At 33.1% G+C, this 20365-nt stretch overlaps 2 pseudogenes; both read left to right on the forward strand.

The window, feature by feature from the left end:
• Positions 1–864: 864 nt before the first annotated feature.
• On the forward strand, positions 865–18460 carry LOC141569999 (elongation factor-like GTPase 1; annotated as a pseudogene).
• A 746-nt stretch (positions 18461–19206) lies between these two features.
• Positions 19207–20137, forward strand: LOC109456113 (elongation factor-like GTPase 1; annotated as a pseudogene).
• Positions 20138–20365: the final 228 nt, after the last annotated feature.

Genomic DNA, 20365 nt, shown 5'->3' on the forward strand with positions numbered 1-20365 from the left:
TAGAATTAAATTCATTTTTTTTATTGGGTGAATTAAGATTTTCTTTAAAAGTAAGAGGAGCAATTATCCATTCCTTGGTTTAATGCAACACTTCTAGCAGGATTGTGCTGAGTGCTCTCTATTATTAAAGAGTGAGATAGCAAATCAAATAAGAGATTTCTCATTACGTTGTCAAACCACATGAGTGATGGATGGCAATGTCTCTTTTTCAAATTAAATTACTCTTTTGTTTAGCACAAAATAATTAAAATTTACATAAGAAGACACACATAAAACAACTACGAATTAGAAAAATCAACTAAATGTGAAAGAGTGAAGAATAATTCATTTACTAATGTTGTGGCATGCAAAGTAGAGAGCTTAATGGAACATATTTAAGAAAAAATAAAAACTTAAGACTGAATTCTCCAAAATGTATATCTCCAACTTTACTCCCTCCCCTGAAATCAAACCTCATAATAAACTGCCCACTTTCAGTAAATGGTACCACCATTCACTCACAAATTTAGCAGACTCCCCTTACTGTTTTTACTTCCTGCTCCAATGCATCCATACATCCTGTTGGTTATGCTATCAAACTTTATTCTGAGCCTGACCACCTCTTATCACTAGTACTGTTACCACCAGTGGTAGGCAGAAAAATGGGTCACCAAAGATGTTCATGTCCTAGTCCATGAAATTTGTAAATATGTTAGGTTACATGGTAAAGAGGAATTAAGGTTATGGATAGAATTAAGGTTGCTAATCAGTGGATTTTAAAAGGTGAAGATTATTTAGAATCATCTGGGAAAGTCCAGTATAGTCACAAGGGTCTTTACACATGAAAGAGTGAGGCAGGAGAGCAAAAACCAGAAATATGGTAGTATGAGAAATAATCAACTGGACTTTGCTGAATTTGAAGATGGAAGAAAAAGCCAGGAACAAGAACTGTGAGTAGCCATGAGAAACTGGAAAAGGCATGAAATGGATTCTTCCTTAGCGCTTCCAGATGGAATGGAACCAGGCCAACAACCGGATTTTAGCTCATGATCCCTGTTTCAGAACTCTGACCTCAAGAACTATGTGATAATAATTTCTAGGGTTTTAAACTGCTAAATTTGTGATAATTTCTTACAGCATCAATCAGATATTAATATAGTCCCACTTAAACTATTATAGTCACTACATCAATAGCCTATTAACTAGCCTTCACCTACTAGCCTTCACCAATAGCCTTCACCTATTCTTACTTCCTAAAAGTCTGTTATCTACAAAGAAGATTACATAATTATTTTAAAGTGCAAATTCTATACTTTACTCACTTACTCCATGTTGGGAAAATTTCCTGAGGTGGTTTACTGGAACCTCCAATGAAGTACTGGGCCAAGAGACCAAAGAAAGAGGCTGACAACTCCAGAACTAAAGGGAGTGTATTAACAGACAGAAGCAGAGTCTTGGGCTGCAGTAAGAATGTACATCTCCACTGTTGAAAGGGATGGGGGACTTAATGTATATAGCCTCCAGGAACACAGGTGGCTTGTAGTGCAGTGGCACATGCTTATTAAGAGCTGAATAAACAACTTAATTGGCCTACTTATCTAGTATATAAAACCATTCCTTACAAGAGATACAGGTCCACCCCACTGGGACACACTGGTCCTTAGTGAGAGAAAGGAGCTTCTTAAGTTGGCTTAGGTCAAGTCAAGAATCAGAAATCATTTTGCCTAACACTCAAACCATCCAGTGAGTTTCTATTACAATCAGAAAATAAACCTGAGAATCTCACCCTGACCCACAAAGGCCTTACATTATTCAGTCCCGGTCAACCTGTCTGATTTCATTTCCTATCTCTCTCTGCCTTTCTCTGTTTATTTCATCCATTCAGGTCTTCTGTCAGAATCTAAAGCACATCAAACTTATTTCTAATTCAAAATCTTTGCTTTTTTAGATCCTTCTGCCTGGAACACTCTAGCCCAAACTGTATACGACTGGATCCTTAACATTCCTGTCTGTGATTAAGCATCAACTTCTCAATAAAGCCTCTGCCCACCCAATCTGAGTTAAATCTTTTCTCTCCAGTCATTTCACTTTATTTTCCTCAGAGGACTCTTAACACTATTGGAAATCATGTGTTCATTTTGTGATTTATGTTAGCTTGTTTATTCCCATACTTCACACACCAAAAATAATGTAAACACCATGCATGAAAGGAAAAACCGTGTGTTTAATCATTGTAATGATGGTGCTTACAATAGCATCTGACGCATCATAAATGCTGCATATACATTTGTTGAATAAATGAAAATATTTAGTGAATTCAATTAAGATTTTTAAATGTTAAGGTCATACACTATTAAACACTAATACATGTTTCTTCTCAGTTGATTAAGTTCATTAATTCTCCTATTTCAAAGATGCACATCTCCTATTGTCACTATGTACATCAGAATAGAGAATCTGTGTCTCATAAGGTGATCATAATTCACATAGTACACTTTTCTATTCACTATGATATTCAAGTTTCTCTCATCATGGAGAGTTCCAGAAAGAACTATCATCTTGTGAGCTCTAACCTCCCCGCCCCACACACTGCCTGTTTTTTTTGGTAATGAATTTGAGTGGTTATTCATTATATTCTGTGTGTTATTCGTATCTTTCATTCTGTGTTGACAGTTGTCTTTACAGGTTACATGCAAACGGAGTCTAACATTTGCACTCTAAAGCAATAAGGATGAGAATAAGTCTAGCATAGATCTTCATGTTTGGTCTCAATAACAATATGCCTGAATGAATTATTAGTTGTTTGATCTTGGGCAAATTATTTAAATTGTATGTCTCACTTTCTTCATCTACACGTATGCTTAATAATATTGGTAGCTACCTTGTAGATTTGTGAGATTGAGTTAATATATAGAAAGTATTTAGAGACACATAGAATGTATTAAGTAAATCTTTGTGTATCAGCGAAATTACAGCACAAGTCATCTTGATGCTGTTGCATACATCATTTAACTGTTTGACATTTCAGTATAAAATTGTTCACCTTAAAACTGTAAATCTTAATTATGCAAAAACATTATTTATTTATATTTTTCAAACTAACAGATTCACTTAACCTAAACAACTTCTATATATTCTTAAAACTTCACATATTTTTTCATTATGTATCATATCATGGAACTTAAATATCATATTTAATGAATTTGGCCTCAAAAGTTTTCAGTTACTTCAGTTAAATGTTCTATAACTTGATAATATAATGAGGGATAGAATATTAGTGCCCCAAATAAGACAGTAAGAGAGTTGACATCTATATTGTTGGAATACTGGAAATATTTTTCAGAAGATATTAAATTGGAAGTCAAAACCCAGAATAAAATGTAAAACTCCTAATAACAATCACTTGTCATTCATTATCACCATAATTATAGTAAAATATTATCCATTACTTTTGTTTCCTGAACCCAAGGTGTTTGCAGTTACATAAGTGATATTAGTAAATTACAACAATTTTAAAAATACGTGTCAGTACTGTCATCAACTTAGGCCATTCAATCATTATAAAGAGATACGGGCTCCATGGAAATGATTACAATATCCAAAAAGATAAAGATAAGTGATAGGTATCTTAAAAAAATGTACAATACACTGATTAAGTAAAACGTTTGGTTAGTGTAAAATAGGCTGTAATTTGGCTTGTTGCATTCTAACATCTTCTACTTGATTTAAAAAACCCTTTCCAATATTTGGATACATGCCTCTCACTTGCCCTGAATAAAATCGTATTAGTAGACCACTAACTAGTGTTATGATTTTATAGATAGAATGTGGTACAGTAGACACTTTTATGACATCTAAGCACTTAAAGAGATCAATAATGAAATGAATTATTCTAGAACTAAACTTATTTATTTTTGACACAAGTATCCCCATACCAAAGTGAATTATTTTAACAACTCTACATAGTGACTCAAAGCATATAGTTAGTAACATGTTCATCTTACATCTAATTTATTCTAATTGGTTCCCTTGTTAAAACCAGTTGTCAAAATAAGTGATTTTATCAGTGTATTTCTCTGATTAATTCTATTTCTCTATCTATATCTCTCTATATACTTTATGGCTGAAGTGGGTGATTATGATTCTGGGCTGAAATATTCAGGTCACTGATATTCTACTACATGAGAGCTGGATATTTGTATCGAGAATGCCCCTCCTTCTCTTTTTCTTTCTCTTAGTCCTCCTGCTTCTCTACTTTCTTTCAGGGAAGGGAGCAGCAGAATACCATGGATTATCTGAGGATAATTTAGGTCTTTATTAGGTACCTTCTCAGCACACCACAGGGCAGAAATGGCATGGAGATCAATTTAGGTTAAAGTCTTCATTAACTTCCAGTTTTGAAAAAGCACTATATTTATTTCATTTTTTAACCCATAAAAAACAATGTTATTTTATTACTTTGCTCTTGCCCCCCCAAAATCTCGTCTTTAATTTAACTTTTATATAGCCTTTTAGAAAACGATAGAAAATATAGATGTATATACCTATATATTTGAGTAAAGAAGTTAAAAAGAAAATGTAAAATTATGTAGAAATCAATAAAATTTCATTATAAAAAGTCATGGAAAGAGTGGACTCTCTATCCAAAGGAAATACAATTTTAAATCACATTTTTTATGTAGAATGAGATACTGAAAATAAATTGAAAAAATAACATAAAAATATAAAAAGGTAATCTTAATTTTATTATGCAGCAAGAAATATGTATAAACTGAACAAATGGAGATAAAAACAATCCATATGCATGTTGATGCATTTGATATATAATGAAACTCTAATGTGAATTTCAGCTGGACTTTTTCTTTTGGAAGTGAAAACAATTTACAGTTTATTTGGAAGAATAATCCTGACAAGATATTCAATATATTTTAAAACTTATAATTGAAGAGAGGAAAAAAGACTTGTGTTACACATAATAATGATCACAATATTGTGAAAGATTAGCACCTGAAGAAAAAAAAGAACAGTGTAAAAGGGTATAATCTATAAGTAGAGTATGCATATGAGTACCAAAATATGATTATAATAAATTTCAATTTATTGGGAAAATCATGTTTCATTGTATGAATGCTGCTGAAATTTTGAGTATACTTTTGAAAGAGAGCATTTAGATTATGTGTCTCAAAATGAGTACTAGATAAATTATGTTTGGTTCTAAAATGTAGTATAAAAAGTGAAATAATAGAATATTAGAAACAATAGGAGGGTATGTGTGTAAAATTTGCATTATTAGAACATTTTTGAGGTTATAAAGAATCCAGATTTAAAAAGAAATCTATTTAAGTATATATAATTTTTTTGGATAAGATTGAAGATTCCATTTTTAAAATAAACAAAGGAAGGCATCAGTCTCAAAAACAATATTTGAAGTACAACAGCTCCCAAAATTTTGTGAAAAAAGAGGAATGAATGAAAGGGCAAATAATACAAAAATGAGAAAATGCACAAAAAGGGAAATGCAAATTACGAATATAAAAATCTTTAGACAAATGAAACAACTCTCTAGGAGTTAGAGAAATGCAATTCAAAGAAAGTTGATGCGATTTTTCATTTAGATTGGTAAAAGTCATAAAGATGTATCACATCTATTGCTGCTGAAGATGTGGTATGCTAGTCCAAGTGTGAATTGATATCATTTGTAAAATAAAATAATATTTGATTAAACAAATGACTTATGAGATTGTATTCCACAGAAATAAAAGCACAATGTGTGTGTGTGTGTGTGTGTGTGTGTGTGTGTGTGTGTGTGTGTATGGCATAGTTGTGAGAAAAATCATTTGAAAAAAAATCCCTGAAAACCTATAATGATTGAGAAAATCCTATAATGATTAAGAAAATGATTGAGTAAATCCTACCAAATATATAAAACACATACATAGTATGAAGTATTTGTAGCTGTTTAAGAAATGAATTACATCTATTTGCATTGAATTGGAAGAAAGTTCACATCATGTTAAGAAAAAAAGACACAGATTGTCACATAATGAATAATGGGTAACTAGGTAGGAAAATAAATAGATCAACAGATAAACATGATATAGTTTTTCTTTAAAATACAGAAAATTGTTGCTTTATTGTTTCAATCATCTCTAATTGAATGAAGAAAGCATGTAAAGATTTCACAAGTCATTATTTTGGGGTGGAGACTGAAGGAAAAAGGAAATATTTTGAAAATAAGATATATCTCTAGATGTACTGACATATCTCTGTGATTTTGACTTGAACAAAAGTAATTCTAGGGTTTTCTTCTTTTTCTCATTTTGAATAGGAACATTCACTTTCATTCTTCCACCATTTTATATGGGGTGTGAATGTGTACATGTTTGTAAAGTGTGTGTGCAGATAAATTATCTTTTGTGTTTATAGAACAGTGGAACTAAAGGAGCCACAACCAGACATAGCACAAAGTTTGGTACCCAGAGAGCTTGACTCTGAGCTGGAGGGATTTGCCAGGGAAGATGGGTTGTTTCTCTTGAGAAATTTCACAGTATTTTGTATGTGTATAAAGAAGGAAGAAAAAGGATATTTGGTGCCTGGTAATATGGAGGGCAGCAGAGACTATTAACAAATATCTCTTTTCCAGATTGTCCTTAATTAGGTTTTCATTGAGGAATTCTATAAGAAAGAAATTAAATGAGATATTATGTTTTTTGTAGAAATGTTGGTAAGAAATTTATTAGTGAATTTCTGATCCCTTTATAATAACCCATAAGGAGACTTTCTTGTGCTACCAAATTTTCTACAGTTAATGATGAACTAAACAGCCTTTATATTATAGAATCTATGAATCTTGTAACTTGTATCTCTCTTAGATTAACTTGATGCAAAGATTGTAGTCAAAATTTGAATGAAGTTTATATTTGTATAGGATTCTCTCATTTTCAGGGTTTAAAATCTGTTTTATTTTAATATTTAATCTTTATTTTTACTTAGTACTGTTTTTAAATTTCATATGTGATTCAATGGTATTATATGATTAGAACAAGTTCTATTTGTAATGATAAAAATAAGCATAAATAAACATAAATAAAAGCCAATATTTCTGTAGTATGTGATTATATAAAGGCAATAAATGTTGCGATGTTGGAAAGCCATGTGCAAAAGAATGAAACTAGATGGCTGTCTGTCACTGTGTACAAAATAAACTCAAAATGATCGAAGACTTAAACATAATACCTGAAATAATAAACAACATAGAAGAAAACATAGGTACTAAACTTATGGACCTTGGATTGAAAGAGCATTTTATGAATTTGACTCCAAAGGCAAGGGAAGGAAAAGCTACAATAAATAAATGGGACTATATCAAACTAAAACGCTTCTGCATAGCAAAAGAAACCATCGACAAAATAAAGAGGCAGCCAACTGAATGGGAGAAGATTTTTGCAAACAGTGCCTCCGATAAGGGGCTAATATCCAAAATATACAAGGAACTCATGAAATTCAACAACAAAAAACAAACAACCCTATTGAAAAATGGGCAGAGGACCTGAAGAGACATTCCTCCAAAGAGGACATACAAATGGCAAACAGACATATGAAAAAATGCTCAATATCACTAATCATCAGAGAAATGCAAATAAAAACCCCAGTGAGATATTACCTCACCCCAGTTAGAATGGCTATCATCAATATGACAAATAATAAGTGTTGGAGAGGCTGTGGAGAAAAAGGAACCCTCTTACACTGTTGGTGGGAATGCAGATTGGTGCAACCACTAAGGAAGGCAAGAGATTAAGAACAGAATTATCATATGACCCAGCAATCCCTCTCCTGGGTATCTACCAAAAAAGTCTGAATACATGTATCTGTAAAGATATATGTGCTTCGATGTTCACTGCACCTTTGTTTACAGTGGCCAAGACATGGAAACAACCAAAATGTCCTTCGATAGAAGATTAGATAAAGAAGATGTGGTATATACCCTGTTTCCCTGAAAATAAGACCTAGCTGGACAATCAACTCTAATGCGTTTTTTGGAGCAAAAATTAACATAAGACCCGGTCTTATTTTACTATAATATAAGACTGGGTCTTATATAATATAATATAATAATAGAATAGAATAGAATAGAATAGAATAGAATAGAATAGAATAGAATAGAATAGAATAGAATAGAATAACGGGTCCTATATTAATTTTTGCTCCAAAAGATGCATTAGAGCTGATTGTCTGGCTAGGACTTATATTTGGGGAAACACGGTATACACAATGGAAGATGATACAGTACCATTTGCAACAACATGGATTGATCTTGAGATTATTATGCTAAGTGAAATAAATCACACAGAAAAAGTTAAGAAACATATGATTTCACTGATATGTGGGATATAAAACTGAAAAAAACAAAGAAACAAGAGAAACAAATAAAGAAACACAAACTAATAGACACAGACAATAGTTTAGTGGTTACCAGAGGGTAAGGCAGGAGGGGGTGGTAGATGAAGATTAACTACATGGTGATGGAAGGAGAACTGACTCTGGGTGGTGAACACACAATGTGATATATAATAATGATGCATTACAGAATTGTACACTTGAAACCTATGTAATTTTACTAATCATTGTCACCCCGATAAATTTTATTAAAAAAAAGAAAAAAAATGTTGGGATGTTGTCCAAAGGATACAGTGACATTTATTAAAAGAAACACAAGGAAAACATTGGTTTAAGAGAAAAGAAAATATTTTCTCTGGAAGAAATTGTTAATATTGAACAGTAAAATCCTGTCTTTAATTTTATAATTATTTGCTATTTTTTAAAGGAGAATGGGTATTTAAAAATGCTCATGGAGGGAAATGATTGCTTAACATTGGTATCTATCATCCTTTTGAACAATTCTATTAAATTACTTGTTGGAAGTCATATTTCATCCAAGTAGCTTAATATATGTCAAATGTTTAGTATAAAAAGAAATTAGAATTAGATGAGCCTTAAGGGATCTGATGTTATTTCAGATTGATGATAGATAGATTGATATGATAGATTAGATAGATATGTATGGATATACATATAGATAAAATTTGAGGCCAATTCCTTCTTCCCTTTTCATTAGTACATCTTTGAAAATGCTATTTTTTGAAAAGCTATCATTTCCTATATTGAGGGGCATGCTTAGTTTCTGGCCTAGACTTATGAGGATCACAGAGAGGTAGAGACATGGTAAGGAGAACAAGACCTTGCCATTGGGCAGTGAGGGAGCGACAGGGAATTTGGTGGGATAATTATTTTCCCATCACTGAGGCTTCTGATTCTTTATGAAAGAACGAAGTATTTATTGATTAGTGTTTGACATTTTGAATCTTTTATTCGTGAAAGGATTCAAAATAAATCTGACATATTGAAGGAGAGGGCACACAATCAAATTAAATACTGCATAAAACCAACACTTGGTGTTGGAATGACCTTAATTTGTAATTAGTAATTAAATTAAGATGAAGGAAGTGGTTTGGACCCAATCAAATATCCCTATATAGTAAAAAGAATGATAAGAATTTACAGGGAAAAAAATGGTAATATACTTTCAGTAGCATCCATTTCATAATAAAATTATAACAATTATTAGAAAGAAGACTGCTCATGTATGTTCTAATACATGCATTTAAATGGGTAGAAATAATAGTCAATCATGTATACTTTGGATGATTTTAGTTTGCTTAGTGTAGCTTGTCTGGTAAAACAAACGATGTATACCAGGTCGTAATGCCATGAAAACCTTGGAGAATCAATATTTATTTTCTAATAAGATCAAGTAATGACATACAAACAATGAATCTGATATTCGAAAGATAGAAAAGTATATTTTGAAAGAATGTAGTATGGTTTTTGCAACGTTATACTTTAAAAGTGTATTTGCTATATTTCTTAGTTACACTGATATTTTGTATATGTATAAGTAATTGTAGGAAAAAAAGACAGAAAAGCATTTAAATTAAGATAGTTTATGAACTCTAAAATATCCATTTTCTTATTAATTTTAATTTCATCAGGTGTATAGATTTATTAAATTTAGGTTATAAAATTATATAATTGTTCATTATGATATATTTGTATGTAGCAATCCAAGCATGTTTTCATACCATTTATATAGCAGGTAGTTCATTTGCATGTTTATTATCTAGAAGGTGGCACTGGGTCTTACATAAGGTGTCACTTTGAAAATTTATGTTTTTAAACAATTGGCAAGACTCTTATTAAGCTGAATCTACTGCTCAGAAGAACCTATCTTTTGAATAATATATCATGATGGTGCCTCTGCACCAAAGATCTATTGCATGCACACTACAGCAGTGTGACAACTCTAATAATGTATTGGATAATTCATCACGGATGCTAAATTTTGTTGTATTCTTAATGAGTTGTTCACTTGCTGAAGGAGAATGAGACTTAGAAAACAAAGTGGGTTCAGCTCCATTGGAAGAGTTTGTCAGTCATTAAGAAGTCTATCTAGTGCATTTATTTCTCTGACAAGGAAGCTAAAGCAGGAGTTATGAAAATTCTCTTACAGGAAGCAAATGAGGCAGTGTCATTTTCCCAAAGTACTGTACAAATGACTCGCAGATGGAAGTATTTCTATTAAGTATAAGAAATTTTGGTCAATGAACACATTTTAACACCTATTTAATTATGCAGAATGGTAATGGAAGAAAAAAGATACAAAAACCCTAGTTTCTGTCTATGAGAAGCTTTCAGTCTAAAGAACTTACTTTTACTTAAATGATTGGAATAACAATGTGTGATAAAACCTGTTTTAAGAGTTGATTCATGAATTATTCGTACCCTTTCTCATATGTTGGAAGCAAAATCAGTACTAATACTTAGGACTAGGAAGACGATAATTTTGGTCAATGTGTAATTTTACAGGAAAATGTTTAGTACATTCTTAAAAAAACTTTCTGCCAAGGACATGAATGGCCAGATGTGAATAATTTGTTGACCTCTAAATTTCATTCCCAGGAAAAGCTATGTGCTGGAAAATCCCAGTGAAACAGCAAACACACTCTATTTTATGTAGGTCTACTTTTGTATAGGACAGCACAAATTTAGATTATATTTTTATTTAGAATATATATATATATATATATATATATATATATGATTAAATTTATATTATATTCATAAAATCAGGTAGAAGGAAACACTATTCAATTATAAAATTGGGAATATATCATCATACAAGAAAAATATGATCACATCACTTTTCTACTAAATTTCCCCATAGCTTTGAGAACAAACTCTCTTGGTATAACTAGCAAGACGGCATGATTTTCCTAACTATGTAACTAATCTGGCCTCATCTCAAACATTGGCTCCACCAGACCACACTGGTCTTCCTTTTGTCCCATGCCGCTTCCTTCCTATCTACGTATACACCCATTCCTCTGTCTGGAAAGTTCTTTCCTCTCATTTTAAGTCCTATTAGACATGCCCCCCACCCCCCCCACCCCCCACACACAAAGTATAGATAATGTAAACAACAATCATGTTTACCTCACTCAGCTTAAAAAATAAAACATTGCCAATAGAACTGAATCCCTGTGTACTCCACTCATATCTACTTCCTCCCCCACTCTCAAACCCAAATAACTAATGTTCTGATTCAAAGTTTTATTAATACCAACATTTAGCAAACATTCTGTACTACATATATATGTGTTATTAAGCAATAAATCTTTGTTTTACATGTATTAAAACTTTATGTAAATGGGATCATTGTATACACCATTGAATAGCGTGGCATATACTCTTGTGCAATTTACTTTTTTACTCCCAATATTACTTGTGAAGTTCATCCATATTTATATAGAGAGCTAGTTTATCCATTTTCATTGATATTTGATATTTCATGTACAAACACAACATTATTTGTTTACCATTCTTCTAAAGATTAGATTTAGGGTTTTTAATTCCCTTCCTTCCTGCCATCCTTCTTTCCTTACACCATCCTGTATTTTATTGAGTGATAAAACATATGCCTGTGTAGAAAAATGTAGCATATTTTTCTCATGTATATATGTATAGTTGTGTAATATACATTGTATGTGCATTTTTCAATTTTTCTAGGAATTATCGTATTGCTCCCTAAAATGCTTGTAGCAGTTTATATTTCCTCAGCAGAATAATAGAGCTGTGATTTCTCTGCATCTTTGTTACTAGTGCAAAATTCTATCTTAATAGTTTTTAATTGCATTCTTTTGATAGAAAACTTGAGCTCATTTTATGTTGATTAATCTCTTCTATAAGTTGCCTAATCAAATATTTTGCTTGTTCATCTACTGGATTTACTTTTCTCTCATTAATTTTTAATTTTTAAAAGTATATTATGAACATGAGGTCTTGTAACTATCTCTGAGCCTGAGATTATACTTTACCAGTCTGATGTCTTTCTATGAATATAACATGTTGTAAATTAAAATGTAATCAAATTTATCAACATTTTTCTTTAACATTTTGGTTGCTATGCCTTATTTAAGAAACATTCAATTTTTACCTAGATAGTGTATTATATTTTCTTTCTAAATTTAAAATTAATTGTTAAAATTAAGTTTTTTAACATGCCATTTCCCCCCGAAAATAAGACCTAACCAGAAAATAAGCCCTAACATGATTTTTCAGGATGACATCCCCTGAACATAAATCCTAAAGTATCTTTTGGAGCAAAAATTAATATAAGACCCGGTCCGGTCTTATTTTCAGGGAAACACGATACTTGTATATGATATCACGTATGGATCTACTATTTTCACATAAGGTTAATCTATTGTGCCCAAAGCACTTGATGTATAACCCATCTGTTCACATGCTCCTGTATCATACTTCATTTCCTTATAAGCATGGGTTCCCTTCTGCATTCTCGATCCAGTTCCATTGTTCTAATTTTCTCTTCATTGACTCATGCTATATTTTTCATTATTATACCTTGATATAATAACATGGCAATTTCCTCGACCTTACTCTTCTTGTTGTTCAAAATTGACATGACTCTTTTTGCACTTTGTTTTTCCAAATAAAATATAGAAGCAGGTTGTCAAACTTCATGAATAATACTGAGTTTTACTGAAATTACAGACATTTAATTTAATTAACACCTAATCACCTGTTTCAGTTGTCATTTAAGTTGATTCTTCCATTTGAAAACAATCCATGATTTATCCAGGAGTGCTATATCCCTTTATTATATCCTCTCACAGAAATAGGCACCTGCTTTGTTGTACTCACTATAGTTGCTATTTTATATTTGTCTTTGGAATTATTTGTCCATGACTTTTCCCTGTTAATAATGATGATAGTAATAATGATAATAATAATAATAATAATAATATATTCACTAATACTTAGTCAACACTCACATGCACACAGATCTTGAAGTGAAGTATGCTCAGGTTACTGTTTTAACAAGCAGATTATCTAGGGCAGATCAACACTTTCCAAAAATAATCTTGGAAGCACAAGATGTTAAATAGTATGATTTACTTGTTATCTACATTTTTATGTAGGTAAAAATGAACCTATGGATCAAAAGAAATCAAATTAAAAGGCAATAATATCCAATTAAATCTGTATGCTGATTTAACTATTGAGAGATTCATCTATTGTGTATCTATTTATTTATCCATCTATCTAGCTGTCTAATGTTTACATATTGAATATGAAATTGAACATTGCTTTGGTAGAGCATGTAAGCATGTTCCAAATGAAGTTTTTGTCCAAGCAATTGAAACTAATGGTTGAATGTTCTTTTACTCCATAGAGCAGCTGTTACTTTGTTCACTGCAATTTACTGTTATGAACACCTAAATAATAATGAAAACAGTGCAGGAGTCTCCAAAGTTGAATCTTCTGGATAGGGCTTTCTGCTTTTACTCATTTTAAATACTTTCACTGTTTTAAAATTCTGTGTCCTTGTCTTCTGTTCTAATCAGATATTCTTTACTTTTCTGAAAAGCAGAACAGAGATCTATGTCTAGAAATGAACATTTCTTTTTTCCAGACTGTCTTCAGCACGGGAAACATAATTTTTCCACTAGCGATTTTTTCATATTTGTCCCCCAAGAAAGATCTTTAAAAAGTGGCACCACTTCAACGGCTGCAAATGTTGTGCTCACTAATGATTTCCTTTTGGACAACTTTGACATAAATGGCAAAATGAATATTAAAGAATTTTAAAGAACAACATTAATATACAATGAAATGCAATAGAGATGAACATTTTTTTTTAAGATGCAAAAACTCATACAGAGCTGCCAAATCTAGTTACACTAAAAACAAGTGAGAAAAACATAGACTGCCTTCTGAGCTTTCAAAACCATCAGACACTCAATATGTAGAAATGACTGAACATATTCCCTGTACTGAAAGCCTATATTAAAATAAGTGTCTAGAGAAATTTGAATTAAAGAAGATTCTGTGAAATTTGCCTAAGTACAGAATGCACATCTATTTTGAATTTTCTTGCTTTTATTTAAGACAAGTGGCACATAATTTCACAGCTGTCAGTTAATGCACATAATGAATGTCTTATAAAAGGATGAAAGCATGAAGTTGTATTCATGTTCCCCAAGTATGTAAAATAAATTCAAAAGGATGTCAAGATCTGGTATGAAACAAAAAAATGCAAGAACATTTTAGTTTAGTGGAGTGTGGGGGCAGGGTGTGTGAGGTGGTAATACTAACCCCTGTCTCCCTACAAATGAAATCCATAGGAGAGTAGGCTTAGCACTAACTCCTTTAACTCTTAGATTTTTGCATCAGTTTCTCAGGACTTTATTATATGGCACTTTTTTCTGACATGGGGTCAACTTTAATTTCTTTGAAACACTTTGTCTTTTAAATTTAATACTAAATCCTGACATTCTTTAGCTTTGAATCTATGGGCATTTTGTTTTATCTGCACACAATGGATAAGATCATTCTCTAACTACAGAAAAAGAAGATATAAAGAAATTAATCAAAACGGACTACATAATGTTAACACGAGGGTAAATATAACAAGTGTAAATCTCATCTTTCTAATCTCCTATAATTCCATGTAAATTGTACCAGAGCTACTTTTTGATTTCTGAAAATGAAATGCTTAGACATTATTCTTTAAGAGTATTGTGATAACCATTGTATTAATTTTCAGGGGAAAAAAAAGAATCTATGAATGGAACATATGAGATTTGTGATAGTAGACTGGCTTCAATTTACTTAAAATGTCACCATAAAATTTATGTTTTAGATATAGCACATAATCACATGCTCAAAACTTGGGACTAGATTATGTTTGCAGACTGAATGGTATCTGTCTTTCTTATTTATTTGGGTGATTCTTTATGGTTTATTTCTATGCATTTTACTGAAAAATCAGTATGGATTTGAAGTTTTAAACTTCACCTTCCCTTGGTGTTATGATCCAGTCTAATGAAGGAAGGAAACTAACAGTGTAAGCCAGGATCAATCTCAGAAGAAAATCACACAAACATCTAGTCTTGGGTCAGGACTTTGTTATTCATAGCAAGAGAAGTACACATATCCAGAGCACCAGCATATTTTTGTCAGTTTCCTAAACCCCAATTTGCACAATGATTTTGATGCAAAGAGGGGGCCAGATGACACCAGCACATGCAGTTTGCATTATGAGAGATTAATCCAGTTTATAGAACTTGAATCTTTTATAACAGTGAGCATTCTTCCTTTTTGCTCCAGAACTAGATAATATCACTATGTTCTGAGACTAAGTTTCAGAACTCTAAGTTTCCCTTTGCTCTGGAAAAAGACGGTGTCTTTTATCTTCTAAGACTGTTTGCTTTACCAACACCCTTGTAAAGTTAAACCAAAACAATGGTAATCAGTTCCTCTGCTTGCAAAACATGAAGAAATCTGAGGGACAGCTGAAGAATTTCTTCCAATAATAGCAAGAGTTATTAAAAGCATCAGTGAATAGGATAGTCTGATATCGGCAAAATAATAGCCAAATAAACCAAGGAAGGAACCAATATATATTACTTGTTGCTTGACTCTTTCTTCCTTGGTTTATTTGGCTATTCTTTTATATACACATTACACATGTACCACTGTGTTCTATACATATATATATATATATATATATATATATATATATATATATATCACATGTACCACTCCATTGGCAGTGTCCTCAGGAAAGGTAGCCTTTTCAATAAATTGTTCTATGTTAATTAGATATCCATATGGGAAAATATGTTTGTGTGTATGTAATATAATATGCACACATTGACCTCTATTTTATATTGTACACACAAAACCAATATAAGGTAAGAGAGTAGATTTCAATATGAGAGATGTAAAAAAAAGCAACAAAAAAACACTTCTAGGAGATAACAGAGAAGAATACTTTCAGGACTAGATTTTTAAACATCACTGAAGAAAGATTTGAAAGGTGATGGTAGCTCATTTCTTTCCCCCTTTGGTAGCTTGCCGGATACTTGGCTCACCAGATCTGTGTTAGCTCAGTTGTAGAAGAGTTTGATGGTCTATGGGTTTCAAAACGTCACCCTTTCTAACAAGTCACTTCCCAAGCCAAGAAAATACCACTTTTAGATAGTCTCGCATATATTCCCTGCTCCCTTCTCCCTATAAGTAAGTAGAACACTATTGAGAAAGCCTTCTTCTTTCCTCAAATATTGGCCAGTGTGCATGCTGTCCATTTAAGCCCAGTGCAGGCTGTGGGATGGGACAACAAGAGATTCTGGGTATTCTATTCCTTCTCTTTGTCTAAGATTTTCCTGTACACCCATTCTTATATTTGCACTCTTATGATACTATGGCTTTGTATCTACAACTGCTTTATTAAGAGTTGTTGGCTATGAAGGAACATACTCCATTTTTTCAGATGCTAGGGGTATTTGAAAAATAGTTTAATTGGTCCATTCATAAGTGGGTACTATTTTTTCCTAATTTTGATGACAGGTCACTCACTGCTAGCCTTGAATGAGTGGCTGGCTATGGAGTTAGCTAGCCCATCTCCTCCAAAGGGACTGCTAAGATGTCTGTTCCAAGCCCAAACAGAGTAATTTTGCAAAGGAAAGTGTCAAGCAGACACCTAGCTGGCTAGCCCAATACCCAGCAAGGCCTCTGAAATGTTTGACTTTTTTCTTGAGGCCTTTAACAGGAACAACTTGGCAGCAGAAGAGCCTGACAACCACAAAGTCCCCCAATTAGTAATTTATTTAAAAGAGAGGTGAATTTGCTATGAAAAAGAAAAAAAAAGGAGATCCCTGTGCCTCTTTAAACGTGTGTGCTGGGTGCCAAGGGCTGGAGCTGAGCTGGCAGCCAAAGCTGTCACAACAAATAAAGTGGCCACAGGGTTCAAAGATTGGATAAAACGATCCAACTCCAGAGAAGCTCTGCTGTCAGGAAAATCGGTATTGGCTCATGTTGACCTGGCTGACTGTCATATCTAGAAATTGCAGTGGCTCAGCAGCCAAGAACTTTACATGTGGATTCTAGAATTCATATAGAAGAACAGAGGGCCAATATAGCCAAGACATTTCTAAGGTAGAGTCAGTTAAGGTACATGGACTGTAGAGAAAATGAGCAGATGTAAGGGATCACTATGAAATCCACTGCAATTCCACTACTTTATGTAAAATGTCAAGCTATCAAGAAATAGATGAACACAGAGATCTCTAACTGTTCTGAGAGCAGAAAAACTGGCAGTCTTTCATCTACCCAGATAATAAGGAATACCTCATTAAGCTAATTGACTCTACAGGGTATGTGGATTTCACCTTTTGAAGCATAAATTGCTGGATGCATTTGTCATAGGTGCATCCTTGTGACAATGTGATGGAAGGAATCCATTTACAGATATGGGTAGCTCTATGACAAGTCTGGTTGGAAAACATGTGTCTAGTTGGAGTAAATTAGTTAGAAGGCTTGTTTGATACTGGAACTGAAATTCACTCCACAAAAGGCCTATTCTCAGCTCAAACCTGTTTTAGAAGAGATTAATTCACTCATTCACAGGAATTATTTTCCTTGTATAGTTCTAGAAGAAAGAGCAGAGGAAGAGACTAAATGACAAGTGAATCCCAATCTTGAATGAGGAGGGCGAGTATCTGAGTGGAGCACTGGCTTGGAGGCTATGGATGAGTCTCACTTTTACTTCTCTCCAGAGCAAATAAGCATGGTGCTTCCCAGTGCAGTGGATGGGTGGGACTTTGGAATGGAGCTCTTTGACAGAATTTAGTCAAAAGATGGGCATCAAAACAGAAGTTCTTTTGAAAAACCTGTGAGGAGATTATTATAGAATATGAAGACTAAACAAATTAGGAGGATTGATCAGGCAAAGGGAAAAAAACAAAAAAAAAAAACACTTTTATCTGTAAAGTTGACCCTGGGAGATAGAGTTTATGTGCTGCTCTTGTCAAAGCACAAAGAAAAAAAAAAGATAAAATAGCGAGTTCTTTAGGATAAAATATTGAAATCGAGGAGACACGTCACTCAGATATTAAAGTTCAGATCAATGCCGTTTGCTGTCAGTGGCCATTCTATCCCACAGTGGCCACTATATCTCAAGCTATTCTTGTGACAGTGTGTCAGAAACTTCATAGCTTCCTTGATATTATAGCTGAGGGAAGTGGAGGAACGAATGTGCACAAAAGGAGAAATGATTTGATTTTCTTCCACAAGAAACCCATCCACCAAAAGCTGCTTTTTTGAAATGTAGAAGTGAAGACATTCCTCCAATTATAATTATTTTTTCTAAAATATTTGCAGTTCATGTTAAGACTTTGCCTCAGAATGAGCCTTGATCTCTCACTCAAGATGACATTTCTCAGAGACATGAGGATATGAGACACAGGTACATGGAGAAGCTGGTAGGAGTTCAGGGGCAGGAGTCTTTGGAGCCACCTGAAATGGGAATGCCCTTGACAGGAGTCCAAAGAGAGCGGAGTCAAGAGGTGATAAGCAACAGATGGTGATTATGATCCCTAAACCTGTGTCTTAGGAAAGAAAGAATCTAGTGTGTTTTGTTGTAATATGTGACTTGAAGAGAAAAGAAAAGAAAGAGAACCTAAGTACAGTCCCATTGAATTTTTGAAATAGGTACCATTAAGTTTCTTAGGCCCCATCAGATGTCCTTCCCCATGTCCCTGTGTGCCATGTGTGCTCTGAAAAATAAAAATCTTCTGATTAGACTAAAACTTGGAACTAGAAAATCTGAAAGAGTTATCTCTAGGAAATGTGCTAGGAATAGGAGCTCTGCAAGACTTTGTAGTGATATCTGCTATATCTTATAGCTTGTCATCTGCCCAACATTTATACCACTTTTACTGAAGCCATCCCTATTGTCAGGGTTGCTGTTGAAATAAAATTTCCAAGTGAAATGCCCTACCTCATCAAAGAAATGAAGCTGTTAACCAAGCTGATCTATTGAAATTTAATTCAGGAAATTGGGGTTCAGGGCACATTTTAGTCACAGCTAAATTCACTTTCAATGAAGCCCGATGACTTGAAAAGTTTGCAAAAATTCAAATCAATGTATGTGAATCCATTATTCCATTCATAGAAACAATCACAAAACTCTCAAAAGTTGATATGGTGAATAAATAGTCATATGACAAAACAAATAGTCATATACAAAACAAAAGAAAGCAACATACATGAAGGAATACAAATTGATTCTTATGTGCTAATCACCACTCCCAGTAAACTTATGCTCAGAATAAAGAAGTCAGTCAGACTCTGGGGAAAAAAAAAAAAGTAATCTGGTTTGTTCTATGGGGCAATCGACATCCTCTCTGAATCAGGACAGAAACACCCTCATTCACCTGAAAATCGAACAGAGAATAGGGAATTAAAAGGAAAACTACAGTAATGTATAAGGAGAAAATGGAGGAATACTGTTGCCCATATCTAGTTATTTGGCCCAAGAAAATTTAGTCCTGATATACTAGTATGTAATAATGAAGACTTTCCGAACTTAGTATGACCAGGTTCATCTGGCCAAGCTTCTAAAAATGCCTGTAAGTACTGATATTTGGGCAATAGTATTGTGAGTTCTTTTCAACCAGCAGCACTCTCTGGGCCGTTGAGTGAGGAAGCTCTCGTGGGGGTCTGTTTTGTCTTTTAATGTGGAGCCTAAGTAAATCTGAGAAGCTGTAACAGTGCAGAGAAAACATAGCACTACAGTGTGAGAGAAAGAAAAGGGCTGCAGTCAGAGAGAAAATAAAACATTCTACAAACATGCACTGGAAAACAAAAGAAAGACCTCTTTCTATCAGCCTGTTACAGAACCCATTCCTGTAGATGTCTAGGAAGAGAAATAATAAATCATTAATTGCCACGAATAACCAAGGCC

Source organism: Rhinolophus sinicus, linkage group LG02, assembly GCF_036562045.2.
Source record: "Rhinolophus sinicus isolate RSC01 linkage group LG02, ASM3656204v1, whole genome shotgun sequence".
Classification (NCBI taxonomy): Eukaryota; Metazoa; Chordata; class Mammalia; order Chiroptera; family Rhinolophidae; genus Rhinolophus; species Rhinolophus sinicus.